Source organism: Arachis stenosperma, chromosome 3, assembly GCF_014773155.1.
Source record: "Arachis stenosperma cultivar V10309 chromosome 3, arast.V10309.gnm1.PFL2, whole genome shotgun sequence".
In the NCBI taxonomy this organism is placed as follows: Eukaryota; Viridiplantae; Streptophyta; class Magnoliopsida; order Fabales; family Fabaceae; genus Arachis; species Arachis stenosperma.
Window position 1 is genome coordinate 10,371,205 of NC_080379.1, and position 7,039 is coordinate 10,378,243.

General features: G+C 32.7%; 1 pseudogene; it reads right to left on the reverse strand.

Annotated features, from left to right (window-relative positions):
- Positions 1-1,600: 1,600 nt before the first annotated feature.
- On the reverse strand, positions 1,601-6,690 carry LOC130970159 (pentatricopeptide repeat-containing protein At1g12300, mitochondrial-like; annotated as a pseudogene).
- Positions 6,691-7,039: the final 349 nt, after the last annotated feature.

A 7,039-nucleotide genomic window follows, 5' to 3' on the forward strand; every position in this document is an offset into this window, starting at 1 on the left:
TATCTAAAAAAATGGCTTTTTCATATCAAACAAAATAACTGTATTTAAAAAATGGCTTTTTAAACTAAAAAAAAAAATAAAATAAAATACGAAAATACAAATCATCAAATTTATCCACTAAAGAAGATGGTATCTTTTAAATGAGAACAACAATTATCTGCTTATAGAACATCCCATATTTATATAGACTATTTGATTATATTATATAGAAATCAAATATTAATATAAAAGAAGAACACTGATAGACTCTAATAAATGCATAACATTTTAGTGCATAATTAAGTACTTTAAATCTCAATAGTCTAATACAAAATATTTCCTGAAACAAAGAATTTGTATCAAATTTAAAAGTGAAATAATATTAAACTCGTGCAAAATTATTCTGCACTAAAATAAAATGTTTAAAATATCATTCATCAAATTAGAATTTGACTTAAATATTAGAACTAAAATAATAATAAAAAATTGAAAACAGAAAGAACCAAGAAATTATTTTTACCAAAATAATAATAAAAAAAATAGAACACAGAAAGCACCAAGAAATTAAGAAGTTAAAAAAAGTGACTTCTCTCATAATACATTTACTATTCATCACATTTCTATAAAATAAGCACTTTTAGACCATTAGATTATATTACATAGAGATCAAAGGTTAATATAAAAGAAGAACATTGATAGACTGTAATAGATACATAATATCTTAGTGCATAATTAAGTACTTTAAATAACAATACTATAACAATATTATAACGACTCTATAACGACATAGTTCCATAAATTATTGTTAACTACAACTTAAATACCAAGATCTTAAGATATATTATTTAATTTCTTTTTTTTCTCACAATATCCCCTAATTTAATAGGTTAAGGACTAATTCATCGCGAGTAAAAACTCCATTTAAGGATTCGCCACTGGCCAATGGATTGCTACATGTATCAAGCAGGATTCAAACTCTGACACTTGCTTAAGCAGATTAGTGAGTTAACTATTAGACTAATCTAAATTGATTTATATTTTTTAATCGTTTGTATACGATATAATATAATTATTGACTTGAGATACATTTTATAGATTATATTTTATTAATTTTTTGTCGTATGACATTTTTATTTTATTTTGTATTTGTTTGCCCCTCTCCTATAAAATTTCTTGTTCCAAAATGTGTTTATTGCCTTCCGTACTCAATATATAAGAGCTCAGGTTCTGGATCAAGTCTTCATTCTCTGTAAGCTTAGAGCATTACCTTCTCAAAGCTTTATCCTTTACAACTTTTATGATTAAGTTTCATTATCTACAAGTTTTGCAGGCTATATCTTCCATATTTTGCATTCCATATACAGGATATTTATACTCTCTAATATACATGTAATATTTACTTTTTTGCAGCTATACTCACTTATTTTCTTATTCTCAATTAAGCTTTGACCACCACTATGAAAGAGTTTCTGAAAAAAAAGGAAAAAAATCCTTCAACTGAGTTATACATTGGAGTCAAAAGATAATTTGCATCCTCAACAAGTTATATAATAATAAAAAAAACACAAGATAACACGATCTTATCAAGTGTAAAAACAAAAATATTTAGAAAATTCGTTCTCCTTTTAGCTTTGATTTCATCCAAATTTTCTTTTGGAGATTTAATAATAATTATTATTATTCTTAGGCATTCTATTCATTTTCGTCACCAAAATTGCTAAAGCCTCCTTAGACAATGAAGTAGCAGAGCATGAAAAGAAGAAAGTGTCATTCTAGAAGCCCAAACTATGTGATTGAATAAATCATCCTCCATCTGTTGCGGGTCGAGGACTCCTTCCCCTTCTTCAAACTCCGATTCATATTTTTCATTGAGAAATCTCTAATCAACATAAACCAAGATCTTTTTTATATCATATTAAGGAATTCCTTGGTTCGGACCGAAAAAACAATGTTACTCGATCATTATCAAACTGACAGCAACCTTTTTTTATCTGTGAGGATCCCACCAGAGCGCCTTCTACTTCTAATAGGCCATGAACTTAATCAGAATCATTCTCAATGAGTCCATAAGAAGTGATCCCATTTTTTTCATCAGGTCCGGGTAGAGACCAAAGGTCTTGAGTGATCGATCCGGCAGAACAACTCAAAAGATAAAAAAGTATCATTAATTCCTTCATGCTCGTTCCAAGTTTGAAGTGCCATTTGTACAAATAAGAATCCCCCTCAATAATTTGGATTTGGCCCCTGAAATGCTACCTCTTGTAGCATTCAGTTGCAAAGAGCTCTTCCTCCCAAAACATGTCAATGATAGTACTTAGTAGAATAGTTCCATTTAGAGGTTCTTGAAAGAAAAATGATAGTCTCTGTGTGCAATTTTGATGCATTCTGGTTAAAGCTTGAATCCAAAAACAATGTCTAAAGTGAAAAGCTATTTGAATCATCCCTTATATATATATATATATATATATATTGTAATGTAACCTTCCAGAGAATTATAGAAATGACATTGCAGCAATTTTTTTTAATAGAGTTTGTTTAAGAGTAAAAGTAAGAAGAAAATAATAATCAAAGATTAAATTTCTTATGTAATTATGCATTTATCAGATTAAATTGACTACATTTTATCCTTTTGATATGGTTCATTCCCATACATTGCAGTTCATAACTTTTCAACATCAACAATATATTGGTCTTACCTTAGTTATTGATACATATTCCATGATTGAGCCTTCTCATGCTTACATTGTCTCTGGTTTGTGGCATTTGAGAACCACCGATTTGCTTCTGCAATGGTTTCAACACCAGCATTAAAATAAACCATGATTATACCCTTCACAAGATCAAATGAATATTTCCTATACTTATTTGTGAAAAAGGAAAATTTAATCAAAGTAATTCCTCAAAATAATGCTAAGATTTTGAGATGCACCACAAAATAATAGTATATGAACAACCTAATTTAATAATGCTAAGATTAATTCCTTAATGAATATAGCAACATCAAACATATTCTATGTTGTTTGAGATAAATTAATTTATGTTTACTAATGCAGTCTGAAGAGTGATTTTTGTGAAAGCAACTATAGTCACTTCCATCTAAAACTGATTTTGAAGCTTAAAATCCAATGAGTATGGGTTCAACTAGAAACCAAATAAGCTTAGAAAATATTAATTCGAGTGTCTCAATTTATTAAGGAGACAAATTGAAATCCAAGTATAAAGAAAATTCATACTGGAGAAGTTCAATTTTTGTCTGCCCCATGCTGCAACTTAACATGCTTCAGTGCACCTAGGAATCAGTAAGGTAGATCGGTATTACTCATGGAACAAAGATGAAATCCATGTCAAGAATCCAAAATACTCAACTACCAATACAAGGTCAAAATCAGTTTGATAAAATACGTTAATCAGCAACGAGACTATATCATAGTTCAACTTTTGATCCCAAAAGAAATTGTACTAACATTCAAAGAAATTCTAAAAAAATGCAACCTCAAATTGTACAACATTGTTTCACTTTTAATTCTTTATCCTAACCTCAGCCATCACAATGCAAAGAATATTTAGAAAAACCAAAGAAATAGGTGTAAAAACAATTGTAATTGGAATTAGAATCACCAGATCTTTTAAGACAGGTGTAGCTAATAACAAACAACAAAACTCCAAACCATGTTTTAATAATAAAAGCTTTTTCAACATGTTTAAACAAAGTCAATGCAATAATCCCTATATAGGATTTCAACAAGTAATGAAACAGTTCAACTACACATTAACAGAAAATCTCTATGAAGAGCTATTTCATATGTACATATGTTCGGTTGGTTAAGTTTCTAAGAATTACAGCTGAGTAACACTAACTATGAAAATGACCAAAAGTTTTAAGATACTTCATATTTAAACCATATTAACCAAATTCACATTGTGTGATAACATACTTTAACATACAGATTTCTTCAGCTGTCATCAGATTGTAAGAAATAGCAAAACATCAAAAACAGTTAACAAAAAAGTGGGGTCATGCATTTGGCAGATGAATTTGTTTTAAAGATAGCAGTGAAAATCATATACCTATGTCATTAATCTTAGGCTCTTGGCACTACATATCTTTTCCTAGGAAAATTCAATCAAATAAAGCACAGTTGCTCATCACACCAATCATGAGCTCTAGGTTACTATTAAGAAATCTTAAGCACTAACGAATCAGTTACAACAAAGAATATCTACCAAAACAGGATGCATTATAGCCATGGCAACAAAGAAAGACTCAAAAGTCACCCAATAACAAAAGTTCAAAATTCATTCATAATAATGAGATAACCAAAACCGCTGCTATTGAGTTCATGATGATTCCCAAATCTTCCAATCCAATTGACACAAAATTTACCAAGTTCTGTAATAATTTCAACAATAATAGAAAAATTATTAATTTAAGTTGATGTGTCTTACCTTCTATAAACCATTTAATAAGCCTCTAGCAATCATTTCCCGAAAGACAATAAATATGGGGGAGTTTACTTTAAATACGGGGGAAATGAAAAGATCGAAAGACAATAAGAGTGCAGGGAAGCTTCACAACTAACAAGGATTCCCTTTGAGTAATGAAGATCACAACCATTTCAGCTTAGGAATAAATTAACATCAATGCACATATATAATTACAAAAACAAAAAAGGAAATAATGATAGATCCCACAAGCCATATATAACAGCCATATAGTCACCGAAAATGCCATAAAATAAGCAACGACAAAGAAAACACTTAGGTGTGGGTAAAGCAGAATAAAGAAACACAATCATGTGAAGATCTAAAAGCATTAGGTGTGGGTAAAGCAGAATAAAGAAACACAATCATGTGAAGATCTAAAAGCATTAGCATGGAATGGAAATATGATAGAGAAGATGGTAACAAAACACAAGTTAAAAAGAAAGAGATACAAACAACATTTTGTGATGTCTAACAAGAAGAATCTCACCAACCTTTATCCTTGCAATAGGCCTCTAGATATCATTTCACGAAGAAGTTTCTCCGCCTTATCATTTTCACCTTTTTCAAACAGAGCACGAATGATTATTTCGTAAGTCACAGCATTTGGTAAGCAACCATTGTTTTCCATTTTTGACAAGAAAGCCAATGCTTCATGAAGCAGTCCCTCTTTGCAAAGCCCATTGATCATAATAGTGTATGTCCTCACGTCTGGACAATAGCCTTTAACAGAAAGATCTTGAAAAATCTCTCTTGCATTTTTGAATCTTCCACTTTTGCTCAGGCCATCTATAAGTATATTGTATGTATATATATCTAGATCAATGTCACTCTCTTTCATTTGATTGAATAACATAAGTGCCTTGTCATATTGTTTCATATTGAACAAAGCATCTAGCAAGGAACTGTAAGTGACTATATTAGCGGGTTGACCTCGATCATGCATTTTTTCAAGAAGCTCCAAGGCACAAAGGATTCTCCTTGATTTTCCCAAGCCATCAACTAGAGTATTTTAAGTTACCGTGTCAGGAACCAAGTTCTTGCGTTGCATCTCTTCGAAGAGATTCAAGGCATCATCAATCATTTTACTTTTGCAAAAGCCATTAATCATGATATTGTAACTCCGAACATTAGGAAACGCTCTACTCTCGGCCATTGTGTTGAATACATATTTTGCCTTATTTACCTGATTAACCAAACAATATCCATCCATTAAGCTGTTATAAGTAACCACATCTGGTTTCACACCATCTTTTGTCATTACAGCCAACACACTCTTAGCATCTTTGATCTTTCCTTCCTTGCATAGTCCATCAATCAAAGTACTATAGGTACAAACATTTGGAGTAATGTTTTTCAGCATCATATGATTTAGTAAATCAATTGCTTCCTTTAGTTGACCCGCAAGGCACAATCCATAAATTATTGTGTTATACGTGATAACATTAGGATAAATTCCTTTAGCAAGCATTTCATAGTATAAATGAAAAGCATCATTTATAAGTGTAACCTTACAGAGGCTATCAATAATTGCACTGTACATGACGACACTAAGAACAATTCCATGCCGTGGGATCTTTCTCAACACTTGAACAGCAGCTGATGTGTGTCCGATCTTACAGAGCCCATTGATCAATGTCCCATAAGTAACTTTATCAAACTGAAATCCTTGAGCCAGCATTGTGTCGTGAAGGTGCTGTGCTTTTTCAAGCTTACCAGAGAGACAAAGACCTTTAGTGAGTGTATTCAATGTTATGGTATCAGGCTGAAAACTCATCTTGAGAATCTTGGCGAATACAGAGAAAGCGAGAGTGATCCGACCCATGCCGCAGCAACAATTGATTAAGATTTTCAAAGTGACTATGTTGGGTGCAATTCCTGTGGCTTGCAATTGTTGGAAAAGGGAAATGGCGGCGTGGAAATGCTTCGTCTTGGCAAGGGATCCCAAAATCTTGTTAAATTGAATGATGGGAGGAGTACGACGCATAGAGAGCATGCGAGTGAAGGAATCAACAGCATCGTCAACTTCACGAAGGGATGGAGGCTCAGAATGAAAGTGAAGGCTTGTCCATGAACAGAAAGATGAAGGGAAGGGAGGGAGAGTGGAGAGTGGAACAAAATTAGGGATTTGACGAACAGAAACCCTAAACCTTGTTGCATACAACATTGTTGATTCCTTCCGAATTCTGAATAACAGCCACCTCCCAAGTTCCAACTAAGAAATTTGCTATTGCGTTTACAGGCCGAATAATTTAGATATGGAAAATATCGTGTGTATTGTTAGAAAATGGAGACACAGTGTGTATTGTGTGTATTACACATAGGTGGACGTGTGAGATGGAAGTACAATACGCTGTGTGTATTACAGATAGATGAACGTATCAGATGGAAGCACAACAGGCAGAGGATGTATTGCCTGAATCACGTGGGGGGCGTGGAAGTTAAGTGGCATGATGTGGGTGAGCCAACTAGGCAACACACAGAGGGCGTGCTTAGTCAGCACGTAGAGGGCGTGCTGACGTGGCAAAGGATGGTTGGCTAGGAGGGACAGAACTTGGCAGGCGTGATGAGTCAGCAC